This window comes from Apus apus, chromosome 5 (assembly GCF_020740795.1).
Source record: "Apus apus isolate bApuApu2 chromosome 5, bApuApu2.pri.cur, whole genome shotgun sequence".
NCBI classification, from domain to species: domain Eukaryota; kingdom Metazoa; phylum Chordata; class Aves; order Apodiformes; family Apodidae; genus Apus; species Apus apus.
The window spans coordinates 28188659-28201476 of record NC_067286.1 but is presented as its reverse complement, the minus strand read 5'-3'; the positions used below and the strand labels follow the sequence as shown (position 1 = coordinate 28201476).

Genomic DNA, 12818 nt, shown 5'->3' with positions numbered 1-12818 from the left:
AAGCTATTCACAAACTTAGGCATTAAGGTCAAATATGTTAACACATACGCTAGTATTTCTATTAGGACACCTAAAACCTCTTAAGTCTAATTTTACATTAAATCCTTAAACTATTCCTAATACAAGTTTTTAAGTGTCTTTATTACTATCTATTTTCAATATGCACTCTGTTCCACTCAAAAAAATCACACTGCCAATACATTTCAGAAAGATTTTAATAGATTGCTCAAAATCTATTTTGATTGCATCTCTTCTGCTACAAAATCAAGTTTCTCTTGAATGGAGTAGGTAAGACTAACACACACATACCCTCAGTCAAACCTGCAATCCACATCTCTCTCTCTATAAAATGAAAAATAATAAACCAAAAGCATACAGCACACTGAAGTCCTGTAGAGCTTCCTCTGAAAGGATATGGCTACAGTGGCAGATTTTAATACTGGGGTGGGGTTGGGAGCATGATGAGGAGGAAAATACAAAGAGTTTTAAATTAACTTATGCAACTTCCACCTCAGAGGCCAAACTTGGCTTGAGTGCTACTGGAATCATGGCCCATGTTTCACAGCGAAGTGACTCACTTCCTCAGGCTGTTACATAGCTGTTCCCCACTTGCCCCCTCCTCCTCTGCCCTGGCTACAAACCATGGACCTCTGCCACCTCCTATCACAGAGCCAGGGCGTTCCTCCCTCCTCTAAGCACAACGTCTCAGCTCATTTTCCAACCCTCTCTCAACGGGACAAAAATAACTCTGGGAGAAATTATGGACACGTGAGATGGAAAATTCTCCCTAAACTGCAACTAGTACACAAACAAGGATTTCATAAAGTAACTTTTTCCTATTTCAAAAAGTTCATTAGGAGAGGAAAAACAGTCTACAGCAGGAAACTGGATCCCTGGTAGCAAAAATGTAGAGGTGGAAAGGTTGCTATATGCCTCTTAGAAGCAATAATGTTATTCCCTCTCCGTACTTTTTGAAGCACGTATAGAGCTAACAGCTAAACCACAATACCCGAGGTAATATGACTATCAATGGTTTCTGACTATCTTGCTTTCTGAAATCATCACAAACTATTTTTTTCTCCAACCTAGACAACCTCATAACAGTTTTCCTTTCACTGAGGCTTCTGTCTGCTTTTGTATTGATCAGTCACATGATTCTGATAAAAATAATACAAATTTTCCTGTATATTGGAAGACATTAACTCTAGATCAAATTTTAATCCACCAGACAACCATTAGAAGCTCTGTTGTGGATTGTCTACACTTTGAGGAAGAATGCAACAATAACTGCCCAAAAGCTGACATACAACATCAAGAGTCTCTTAAAAAAAAGCAACAACCAACCAACAAACAAAAAAACCCACCAAAATTGATGCTGTTCTTACTAGTGGTGGCTGAGATTTGCAATTATTGAGAGAGCTCTCAATTAGCACAGCTCTCCAAACCTACACTTGTGTGGACTTTGACTCTATTTTTTCCATTACAAGGTAAGAGGCCACCAGCATTACAAAGCCTAACTTAGACTAGTTTACATCTGCAGCTATCTAGAAAAGAGATGTAACAAAAGTACTAAGATGCAAAGTCTACAAAAAAAAAATAAGTTCAGATATAACCTAAAGGAGGGAAAGGAATATGGACTTCTATGTTCCACAAAAAGAGTCCTAAAAATATTATATGCCTCTCAAGGAAGCTATCTTGTCACTTGAGAAGACTGTAGGGATTGAAGAACAACTGAAGTTACAACAGCACAAAAGCCAGGATAGTGATGTGAAGGAAAGAGATTTAAGGTAGATAGAACAAAACATGCCTATTGAACATCACAGCTCCCCCAAATGCATGCACAAATAAATAAAACCAAACAAACAAAAGATCACAAAAAAAAAAAGAAAAAAAAGAGATAATTTGGTGCATCCAGTATTAGGTCATAAAAGAAAACATCGCAAAATTAGCTTCTTCTAATTTCTTTCCCAATAGAAAAACTTCAGAAAAATATCTTGTTGTTCATCCTAATAAAAATAATTCATATTTTAAACTGAAGTGATAGATCTTCAAGCTGCAGCATGCCTATGCTCCAGGAAAGCTCACACTTGGCAGCTTCATTGGCTGAGCACTGCTGGCTCTATGACTAAGCAGGCTTCCCTCCCTGAGGCTGAGAGATGAGCTCCCATTGTCATCATCCTAGGTCATTACCAGCTTTGAGTTGTTGGTTTGGGGTTTTTTGTTTGTTTTGTTGTGCTTTAATTTCAGCACAAGAGTCAGCTTGCAGTAGCACAATAAAATGGCAACACACTTCCAGGCTTCAACGTCCTTTTGAGTAGTATGGCCCTGACCATTTCTTACCTTTGGATAAAGTGAAGAGCCAGTCCTGATACCATAATTCCCAGAAGATACTGGATCTTACTTGCAAATATACTAAAGTATTGCAATATTTTGCACTGATTTCACACTACACAGACAAAAGCAGAACCTAGGATCAGGATATTTTGTTTTAATAACTCTCAAGATTTGACATGCAACATCATCAGTTACTTTCACTTCCATGCAAGAACATATCTCAACCTTTCTTCAAATGAATATGAATGGTATGCCACCTTTAATGCTGGAAATATTTTCAGATTTCTAGACATCCCTATCCATCACTACCATCTTGTCCCAGTTTCTCCTTAGCCTCCAGAGTTTGCTGTAAAACCTTCTTCATCTATTTTTTTAATTAAAGTGAAAAAGTTATTTATTTGGTTTAAAGGACAAATTAAAAACACTCCATTGCCAACATTTAATATATCTTTATCTCCCTTTAAAACTTTTGATTGTATATTTAATAACCACTCACCATTATCCCACTTCTATAAATGCTGCCTTCACTAATTATGTTTATGTATGTACAACTTCACCTATCAAGTTCATGACTTCACACACTGTAGCAACCTTAAACTCTACTCTTCAGTTCACCTGTTGAGGGCTGTGAAATCTTGGATGAGTTAATTTGCTGCACTACCTATATTTGGCATGATAAGCAAGTTTAAATTTTGCACGTTCCTAATCCCCTTTGAGATCATTTGCACACAATTCTCTATGACCAAATGCTCCAGAAATTACTTGGGAAAGACACTGACTTCTCCTTAAACCTTGGCAAAGTTAAGGATGCAGAAAATAATAAGTGGTCGCACATCATCTTCTATTTCACTGCTTTAATCTTAGCTTTTAAATACTTACATTTTAATGTGAAAAAAATATTAAGCGTTCCTGGGTTCCAGCTAATGTACATTCTCAGCCTTAACTGCAACAATGCAGTTCATTACAGGAAATCTGTCAAATCAGAGTGATGAGAATAATTTCTCACTATATCCTCCTGCTGCCAGCAACTCAAATTACTGATCTCCTCCGTAAGAAGCTTAACCACTTTTGATGATGATGAACAGAGTCCAAGAGTAATTTTTACATTTAAGTCAAATGCAGCAAGCTACTTACTGTCCTTCTGAGACAGAGCAATTGAGCTTTTTTCCTCTTAATTTGCTCATTATTATGGTCAAATCCCACATTTATGAAACCGGTAAATCATGACACACATTCTACTAATGAGGAACACAAACAGAGGAACCAACTCACATCTAAGATCACACGACAAACCAAGTAAAAAATGAAGAATAGGATATAGGATACTAGCTATCAGCTCCTCTCCAATCCTGAAAGAAAACATGGGCTTAAATCTACATGCAAAAAATTAAAATTGCATGCCCTACTTACATATGTACAGAAAGGACAAAAAATTTAATTCCTCCACTGCAACTGCAGGACAGAAGTAGTTCAATAAGATAGGTTTGTTTCTGGTTTTGCTGGTTTGTTGTTTTGAGGGTTTTTTTAAATGACTGGAGACTCACATGGCATCACAAACAAGAAACTTGTTCCAGCTAACAGAAATCTACCCCTATGAAACCACCACCACCTATTGCAAGTCTTGAGTAAGAGCCAAGAAAGCAACGAAAACATGGAACAGTTTTTGTGTTTGGTAGAATACTTGCAAAGCTTATCGCACAGCTTATGAAAACATATGAAAACAGCTGCATATGAAAACAGCTTCCATCTCTCCCTCCAAAGCCTCTCCTGCACACTCACATAGTTACATTTTCTTCCAGTCAGCTACACCAAAAATCCTGCAGACTATTTGCAGCCTCCCACTCACCACCTTCAGACACCTTGAACAGGAAGGGTAACAGCATGGCTTTCCCACACATTGCCCAGGAGGGAACAAGAGAAACAAAAATAGACCATGTGTGTCAATTCTATACAGCAAAGCACAGCAATCTGTCTTCTGAAGAAAGACAGGAGAAAGCCCAAAGCAACCAAGAAACACATTATCCAAGAAAGCTAAAGATGTAAATGGAGGGTTTGTGTCCCTGTCACCTTACCCCAAATAATAGGACATATTCCACAGATACCTAGAAAGCCTGCTTCTACAGGGAAAGCTCTATTTTCCAGGAGCCTTGTACCACAGATGACCAGCAAGTAAAGCCCGAAGTGAACAAGTAAAAACAACCAACTGAATAGTCTCTAGTTTCAAAGAAGCCCACTACAAAAGAATGTAAGTAGATAACCATCATCTCCCCTCACACCTCCAAGAAGAAACTGATCAGATGAAAGTCCTAGAATCAATAAAGCCTATGAAATGGAGAAGAGTTACTTGTTTGCATAACCTTGCATAGCAAAAAAGGAACTCTGTCCCAATAAGGGCTGTAAAAACAGATCAAAGGAAAGCTGCTTCACAGACAGGCAGACAACAAAAGGGAAAACAGCATCCAGGAAGCTTGACAACTTCCACTGCTGCCTGAAGGTGCCCGCCTGGGGCTAGCAAAGGCACACCTACTAAATAAGCAGTACACATCCAAGAGGTTTATGGCCTACCCAGATTTTCACGTGATTGGCCCATTTCTGCTGCGGAGAAAGACTGAAGCTATGACTGACTTCAAGGGCACCCCTGCCCTGAGGACAGCATGGTTAAAACGACTTTGCTACCACTTTCACTTTCCCATTTTCAGAGGCTGGGAACTGATAAAGCTGTATTAAAACACTGCACTAAACAGAGATGCAAAAGTGAAATCTGTTAGCTCTATGGCATAAGTAAAGGAGACAATGGTCACGCTGAAGGACTCCGTGCCAGCAAAATCAGGTAGCTAGACACACCACCAGATGTGACAAACTACTGCCCCAATCTAGACCACTGGTGACCATTGAGTAACATTGGTTAATTACCTACAGCAAACAAAAGAGCACAGAAGGTAGAACTACCATATTGTTTGAGAAAAACATACATACCCTAAGAAGATAATATTAACTATACCTCATGAAATAATCAAACCAAGGAGAAATACAAATCCCACTTAAGTCAAATATTTTGGTTTATTACAGTAAAGGATATAATAAAGGAGAGGCAGTGAAAATGTGTTCTCAACAATGTTATTTAAATTGGGCAGCTTTCTTCTCTGTTTAAATGGTCTTAACATTCACTTAAGCATGCATTCTCATCATATTTTCACTTCCTATGATGCAGGCATTTTTTTATTTATTTATCCCCTACCACCACAACTTTCCACTTTCCATCTAAATATACTCTCTGTTCTCCATCTAAATACACATATGCCTTCTAGTAAGCAGGATGTTATAAAGGATTCTTGGCTTTTGAATTACGGGGTCTGAAGCACAACAGATGCATCTCCAAAGTAAGTTTTCAGGTAACAGTTGTACAAGAGGAGAGTTCTATACTTTAAAGAAACACTCAAAATACAAGTTGTATTTTCAGTTGTCTTCCTTTACTTGGCAAAAGTGTTGGAGGTTTAATTTACAAAACCCACCTGGGATTTTCCACATAAGTTTGTTTTAAAGGAATGAGAAAGACAAGAAGTTGTCACAAAGAGAATGTCCATTAAGCACTGATTAGTCTTGTTCCTACCACCAACCAGCCAGGCAAAACCTGTCTTACACAAACAGCTCCACCAAAACAAAATCAGCATGGATGAGGAAGAACAACTATTTAAAAGAGAGGCTGAAATTTTAAAACCTAGCAGATTATTAAACAAACAACAGAAAGAGAAAGAAACCACCTTGTTTTGTTGGGTTTTTTTAAAGGAACTGACTATGTTGTTCCTACCATCTATTGATTAAGTGCTACAGTAAATTCAAGTTAGAGCTGCAATTTATCCTCAAGCAAAACTTTGAGTGGTATTTGCAAAGTAATTGAAATTTTGCCCAAACCTCATCTCATGAAAACAAAAGATTCATGATTTACAGCAGACTCATCTTGCATCTTGCACAGCAGCAACATGCAGTTCTTCAAGAGAACTATGAGAAAGAGACAGATATGTCTTACCCTTTAACAAAATAGGTATATGGTACATTTCTTAAATCAGTTAATGTTTATAAACTGTACTGAAGTTAGAAATATTAGTTATTATAATCTGTCATCATGATAAATACCATGCTGTGAGAGGCTTGGGCAGCTTTAGCGCGCAGAAAGAGCAATTAAGGAGTACGAAACACTGCTTTCATTCAGGCTTTATAAAGTTACATGATCGTACTATTCTTTCCCACTGGAAATGGGTTAACAGTTGTTCTAATTGTGGCACTTAGCTATTTTAAGCTTTTTTGTTTGGAGCTGTCAGGGAAGGCAGTTGCTAGCAACAGGGAGACCCATACTCCAACATGCAGAACTGCAGCAGGCCAACAGCTTCTCCCTGCCCTTGTGTTCACATAGCTGACTTAGCCGCAGCCCGTCCTTCGCTCCAAATGCCTCTTCTGCTACAAACACTCCAGTTGCAGAATTGCATGGATACACTCCAGAGACAGACCAAATCTCTCTGGACTTAAGTCCTGAGAAGAAAACATCTGAATGCACTGAGCTGCAATGGGAAAGGTTGCTGCAGGTTCAGTTGCTTCCATCTTGATCTCTCCAGCACCCCACCACAAAACTTTCCATTCCCAGAGGTTTCTTCATGAGACACAAAAATGCACTCAATGCCTAGACCCTAGCTCTTGGCAGAGACACTCTGACACCATCAAGCAGGCATTATCACTCACCCAAGCCTGGCTAGAGAATAGCTGGTATTAAAAAGCACAGGCAGAACCTCAGAGGATCTGAAATCAATTTCCAGCTCTGCTACAGACAGGCATCTTAAGCAAGCCACTTCAGATCAGTTAATAAAATCAGAATAATACCCGAAACCAAATACACTGATATTTGTGAAGTATTTTGAGGTTATAAAAGTCAAATGATCTTTAATAGTACCCACTAACGGTAGATTCTTCCACAGAGCTGAAGAGTCTGAGACATGTTGCAACAGGGTAGTAACAACCAAAGAGGGAGGGACCAAAAAATAAAGGAAAAAGGTCACACAAATACTAACATACTTGGCTCTTTTGTCACATGTCTCTCTCTGCCACACTTGACCCAGAAATACCTTATTTGGTTCCAGTAGTTACCTAAGATGAAGCAGTGCTGATCTTGGTTTGCCCGCATCCACACTCCTGCAGCCAGACAGACACCAGTATTACCTGAGCTATTCTGTAACAAAACTACTCAAGTAGTCAGTCTTTATCAGCACTGACAAGACTTTAGTTCACATTTTTTAAATTATGTCTTCTAAGAAGTCTTGTGGTAATTGTTGAACATAAGAGTCTTTTTACTGTGCTGATCCATGACATCGTACAGCAAGCTCTCGGCCAAGACTCGGGCTGTCAGGCACTACAACTATGCAGCTAAGAAAATGCACACTAGTTAATACCAGGTGTAGGAGCACTAAAAGACATGGGCAAGCACGATCATCACACAGTGGAAACCAGCAAAATTTAAAGAATCCAGGGGCCCATGAAGCACTCAAAATTACTAATCTTTAATTCAAAAATCAGAGCACACTCTAGGCCCTCAGGTTCATAGCTCCCTGCCAGTTACCTGGCAGACACCTGCTCAGTCTCCTTTTAGCCACAGGGATTTTCCTCCCCAGGGAAATGCTCACAGCACCAAGCCTGCCTGAGTTCAAGAAGCAACTGGATGATGCTCTCAGGCACATGGTGTGATTCTAGGGGTGCCCTACACAGGGACAGGAGTTGGACTCTATGATCCTGGTGAGTCCCTTCCAACTCAGCATATTTTATGATTCTATGATTCAGTGGAAGAAAGAAAGAGCAGATGGTTGGCACCAATACTGCATCAAATACAAAGTGAGTCCCCTCCATTTCTATAGTGGCTTATTTTTATCCTTACTAACACTATAAAGCATTTCCACAATTGGCCGTAAGTGACAGCAGTGTCATACTTAGTCGGAACAAAGTCAGAAGTTTCCTAAAGATTCAGCTGAACAAGCCTACCTGAAACTAACAAAAAAAAAAAACAAACACCCACCCATCCTGTGCTTTGTAACTAGAGAGAAAACAAGTAATTCAATAACACCATGAGGAAAAGTGCCCTCTACTAAAAACCCTTACAAAGCTATTTTAAATTGAGTAAAAGACTTGGTTCTTAGTAAAATACAAAATTAAGGAGGCAGCGACCAGGTTCAATATTACAGGAAAAACTAAAGTTTATACATTAATCCACCTGCACATGGAATTTTGTGAGTTTTATGCAGATCAGAAGTATAACACGTTTCTACATTTCCTCCTGCACTTATTGTAGCTCTCTCCATGAGTCCTGGAACAATATAAATACATTCTAATTGAAGTAATAACATTTTTGGTCAATAATCCCAGATTACACTTTGAATAGCTGTATTTGCTAGAGATACAAACTATGTAATTGCTATTAAGAGGAACAGCAAGTCCTTTCCAATTGCGAAAAAAAACAGGCCATAAATAATTGGAAAGTCACACAGTAACTTACTAGAAAAGCTTCTAAGAGGATGAGTGCTAAACACTTGACCATCTCCAAATAAATCACAAAGCATTAACTAAAAAAAAAAAAAATCCCTTACAGTTAGTTTGCACTCTCAGAATGAAAGGCTAATAAACTAATAATCCCTTTAGTTGTATGGATTCCTCTCATACTAAAAAAAAAAAAAAAAAAAAAAAAGAGACATGTTGAGACTAATCACAGAATCACCAAGGCTGGAAAAGACCTTTAAGATCATCAAGTCCAGGCTATGACCAACACCACCACATAGGCTAGATCATGGCACTAAGTGCCACATCCAGCCTTCCCTTGAACACATCCTGGGATGGTGCCTCCACCACTTGCCTTGGAAGTCCAAATGCTCCTTTACAATCAAGAACAGATCTAGTGGATTCTAAAGGATTTTTCCACACCAGCTGTATAGCACTCTCTTATTTCAAATAGTTTACTAGTTCAACCTATGTCCCACAGCTTCTGATGCCTTTATTATTTTCAACAGATCTTCAAACAGTAAGAATGAACATCCAGTCCCCCATGAGCAGGCTGACATTCATTACATAGTTCTGCCCCATTTGGGAGAGATGTACAAATCAACCCAGGCAGAAAAACATTCCACTAGTTGCTACACTGAAGACAAATTTTGTTTGGGGAAAGTAGTTGAAGGAACTTGTCCACAAAAAACCTTGATGTTATTGGAATACTTAACATTCACTTAACTCTTTGCAACAGTTAAAGCAATGTAATGCATTCAACTGCACAACATATATTATGTGCAACACACTGTAACAGTTAAAGAGAGAGAAAAGGGGCCTGTTTTGCACTAAAGACCAAACGGGTAGCCAACAAGAGATTACTCTTCTGGAGTCCTTTCAATCTCAGCTTTTTCCAGTTCACACTATGCAGACACAGACTGCATTTGCAGGATGTCAGGTAAAGCATCTTCATTTTGGACAGATGCACTCAAATTCAGAAACTAGCATAGAACACTACTTAAAATCCCCTGTATAACTCTCCCCACTCTGATGTAAATGTTAAGCCTATTTCAAAATAAAAATCTCAATACCTTCTAAAGCACATAAAAGTTCACCCATCTATATCTATCTGTAGAAGAGTTCTAATATTAACACACATATGGCAGTGTCATACTAGAGATCTCTAACCAATACTAAACAGATACAAAGTTCTATGATGCCTTTGTAAGATCCACAAGCTCTGTCTGGAATGGCAAGGTAAGGGAAAGGAGCCTTCCACCTGCATCAACTCTACTGGTTGATAGTAGAGTGGGTGGTTTGGTATATTGGGTTTTTTAAAGAAAATTACAATACTAGCCAGCTGTAGTCCTCTTATTGTCCAAGGCTTCATATGATGGGCTGTTATCTAGAAAATTAATTACCACAATTTCTATTTTACAGAGTTTCATGGCCTCATAAACATAGTATAACAGCACTACATACTCATTAATGCACTTACTCTGGCAATGCCTCTTTAAAGGAGGGAACTATTCTCTTTCGGTTGAAGAGGACTAAGTCAGAGAGGAAGAGGAACTATGAAGTGACTTGCCTGAAGACATCAACGACAGAGCAGGGAACCCAACTCAATGTGAAGGCAGTGCCCTCCCCTTTCAGTCATCTTTAGTCTCTTACACAGTTTGAAATCTCATCCTAAGGAACAAAAAACAGATGAATTGGAAGGGACCTTAAAGACCATCTAGTTCCAACTCCCCTTGACAGGGACACCTCCACTAGACCAAGTTGCTCAGAGTCACATCCAACCTGGCCAAAAATTCCACAGAGGGGGCATCCACAACCTCCCTGGGCAGCCTGGTCCAGTGTCTAGCCACCCCCCACAGTAAATAATTTCTTCCTAATATCTAACCTAAATCTCCCCTCTTCCAGTTTTAAACCATTACCCCTCATCCTATCACCACATGTCCTTACAAAAAGTCCCTCCCCAGCTTTCCTGTAGCCCCTTCAGGTACTGAAAGGCCACTATAGAGTCTCCATGGAGCCTTCTCTTCTCCAGGCTGGACAACCCCAACTCTCTCAGCCTGTCCTCATAGGAGTGGTGCTCCAGCCCTCTGATCATCTTCATGGCCCTCCTCTGGACTCCCTCCAGGAGCTCTATGTCCTCCTTCTGTTGAGGGCTCCAGAACTGGGCACAGTGCCTCCAGGTGGGGTCTCATGTAGAGGGGCAGAATCACCTCCCTCAACCTGCTGGCCATGCTTCTTTTGGTGCAGCCCAGGACACATTTGGCTTTCTAGGCTGCAAGTGCACATTGCCAGCTCATGTTTAGTTTTAAATCAACCAACACACCCATGTCCTTCTTGCTGGGGCTGCTTATAGGCATCTTACAAGCGTATACCATTCAACATAGGTTTATTGTGGATCTAAAATATTTTTTCTAGCTTTTATTGTAGTTGTCACCCATAAGGCATATAAACTAGCCTTGGCTGGAGTAGTGTCCGGGGGACACAGAGCAATTCAGGAATATCAGGCAGACCTATTCTGATGGGATTAGGTAACAATACTGAATAACCTCATCAATTCTCTCCCCTTCAATTCTCTGTGATTACAAATTCAAACAAAGAAGGAAGGTAAGGAATATAATAATTTATAGCTATAAGTAGACTACCTTTGATACATATTTTAATCTGTTTACATCACTTATGATCATTATGAGCATAAACTCACTCTTTGAAATCAGAGAATAAAAAAAGAGAGTTCTTAAATCCTGTAGGACAGTGCTTTTAGCAACTACCGTGACATGCACAGTTCTCCCATCTTTGCAACCTCCTTCCCAACAACCACTCCAAGGGAAAATAATCTGTATTCTTTTCCCACAGCAGCAACTTCTGAGGTGCCACAAATAAGAAACAGCTTTCAGGCCAGCATGGAATGAAACGGATGTGTCAGAGTTGCACATGTTCAGAGCCCACCCACACAGGGACAAACTTCCACCCTGTGAACCCTGTCTCCAGCCAAGTTAGGAGCAAAACTTGTGCTGTTCTTTAGCAAGAACAAGGCAAAGATTGCAGCAGTTGGCCTGCAGGAACAAGGACACTTTTAGTAGATCATGGAAAGGCTCTGCTGCTGCCACCACTGGCCCTTCTGAGGCCCTGGAGGTGGGAGGCACCAGAGTCCTCAGCCCCAGATTTGCTCTACAGCCAAGAATTCAGGATTTCTGTCATTTAAGCAAGGACAGAAGGAAAGGAAGGGCAGAACCATCACACATTTGGTTGTGAAATAAAATGAAGTGTCATGGAAAAAATAAGATAGGGGCTAGAGTTTTTTTTAACACAAACACTAGAAATGAAAATGCAAGCCTTTTCCATAAAAAGCTCTTTCCATAAAGCAGCTGCTTAAAAAAAAAAAAAAAAAGCCTTGAGAGCTCTGCATAAGGAATGCTAGGTCACAGTATTACTTAGAAAGAAAGAACAAGCACTAATTTGCACATAGCTGTGATGAAAATCACCTGTTACCATAGATTTAATTGTTAAGTCAATTCTGTTCCTGCATCTCCCAGCACTTATATCTGTGAGTTTGTTCTCTCTCTTCCTTACTGAAAATCTTTAATACTCAGCACAAAAGGTTCCCTTGCAGACAAAATCAGCCAAATCAGACTCACAGAAGTACTGCCAGTTCCAAAAAACTGAACAAAAAAAGCAGAAGAAAATTCACACTCATCACGACCTGCACAGAAGACCATTAAGAAAAAAGATCAGATAAAAGAATGGCTTCTACATGTGCAGGAATGGCTTCCTGCAGAGAGCAGACTAAGCTTGTGTTATTGTAACCATTTCTAAACTTACAGCTTGGCTTAAGCAAGGTTTCCACATTCTTCAGGTATCTTCATCCCACCTTCTGCAAGACGTGTGACCCCAGTGTTGACATAAAGCTTCACAGTAGCATCTGTGCAGAGACAGGGGTTCCCCTGAGTTGCAAT

The 12818-nt window shown here is 39.7% G+C and overlaps 1 protein-coding gene across 5 annotated transcripts in view; it reads right to left on the bottom strand.

Annotated features, from left to right (window-relative positions):
* The window catches only part of MIDEAS (mitotic deacetylase associated SANT domain protein), a 59501-nt gene that overhangs the window by 30162 nt on the left and 16521 nt on the right, over nucleotides 1–12818 (bottom strand). Inside the window, exon 1 of one of the 5 annotated variants that reach the window (XM_051621276.1) lies at nucleotides 12685–12705. The exons of the other annotated variants lie outside the window; for them this stretch is intronic. The gene's annotated coding sequence lies outside the window, so the exon portion shown is untranslated. Of the gene's footprint in view, nucleotides 1–12684; nucleotides 12706–12818 lie in introns of those variants that run through there. 5 annotated transcript variants of the gene reach the window in all.